Here is a 1,598-nt window from a genome sequence, read left to right as displayed (position 1 = left end):
GAGGAGGGCCCAGCGCAGAGATTGGGGTAGGGGCTGGAGAGGGGAGAGATGGGCAGTGGGAAGGAGCTGGGGAGGGTCTAGTACAGATATGGGGAGGGGGCTGGGAGAGGAAAGGCAGGGCTGTCAGGGAGAGCAGGGGAGGGGCCTGAGGAGGGGCAAACTGGGCTGTGGGAAGGAGCCAGGCTGAGGCTAGTGAAGGGGGCCCCAGGGCTGCAGGGCGGGGCTGTGGGAATGTGCTAGTGAAGGCCAGAGGTGGAGGGGAGGGGCGACAGAGACGGGGCTGGGGGGACCAGGGCGGGGCCCTGGAGAGTAGATTAGTGGGAATAGTGCAGAGAGGGGTGGATGATAGGTGGGAACAGGGCAGAGACAGGAGGGAGGGGCTGGGAGGACCAGGGTGGGGCCATGGGAAGGGGCTTGGTGGGAACAGTGCAGAGAAGGGAAGGGGCTAGGTGGATACAGTGCAGAGAAGGGAAGGGGCTAGGTGGGAACAGTGCAGAGAAGGGAAGGAGGGGCTGGGAGGACCAGGGTGTGGCCATGGGAAGGGGCTTGGTGGGAACAGTGCAGAGAAGGGAAGGGGCTAGGTGGGAACAGTGCAGAGACCTGAAGGAGGAGCTGGGAGCAGCAGCACAGGGCTGTGGGAGGCAGCAGGGGAGGGGCTGGTAGTGTGAGGTGGAGGGGTGCGGGGGAGGAGCAGGCCAGGGCTGTGGAAAGAGCTGAAGCAGAAGGTAGTAAAGACCTAGGGGAGGAGGAAGGAGGGTGGAGCTGTGGTTGCAGGAGCTGGGGGCAGAGCTGCAGAGGGACCTTGGGCAGAGCTGTGAGGAACAGGGCCAAGGGGTGCGATTTATCAGGGGAGCAGCTGGTGGGTAGGACCCGTGGTAGGCAGAGCTGGAGCAGGGCCTTGGGGCCTTGTGCACTGCACCCCTGGTCCTCAGGGGCCTCACCTGGCCCTCAGTGTGCACCCCGGAGGCTGCCTGCAAGAGGGGTGGCACGTGGGCCTGGGGTCCAGGGAACTCTAGGCAGAGCCAGAGTCTTGGGGCGCCGCTCCTTTCTCCCAGCCACTCTGTGGGTGACTGCCAGGGACGTCCAAGAGGGTCCATCCTTTTAAGGCCTCTCCTGCACGTGAGGACAAAAGCCCGACTGTCTGTCCTCAGATCTAAGTTGTCCCAGAGAGGAGCCCACTTGCCCACAGAGCTGCTTTTGGTGTCTCCTGCGTCTCTGTGAGGGGCTGGGCCTCCCCTCCGTGCTGCCACTCCTGGCTCCTCCATCGGCTTTCCTTTCCGAGGCCTCCCATCTACTAGGTAACCGCCTTCCAAGTCCCTGCCCCCACCACCTATGAGAAGCAGTGCGCTCTTCCTGGGGCCCTGCCGGCGCCTGTGCCCTGGGTCCAGGAGCCTCCTCACAGGCCCCAAGGCCACCTCTCTCTCCCCACTCTGGTCTCCTGTACACTCAGCCTGTTGCTGCTAAATGGCCGACCTGTCTCCAGCGGCCGAAGGCTGCCAGACCTTCTGGGGCTCAAGTGCCAAGTCCTCGGGGAGCGGGCCAGTGGTCAGCCTCCTGATGGTCAGATGCTCCTGGGGTTCCTCTGCCCACTGGTCCCA

This window comes from Tupaia chinensis, unplaced genomic scaffold (genome assembly GCF_000334495.1).
Source record: "Tupaia chinensis unplaced genomic scaffold, TupChi_1.0 Scaffold149333_1, whole genome shotgun sequence".
Taxonomy (NCBI): domain Eukaryota; kingdom Metazoa; phylum Chordata; class Mammalia; order Scandentia; family Tupaiidae; genus Tupaia; species Tupaia belangeri.
This window is presented reverse-complemented; position numbering follows the sequence as displayed.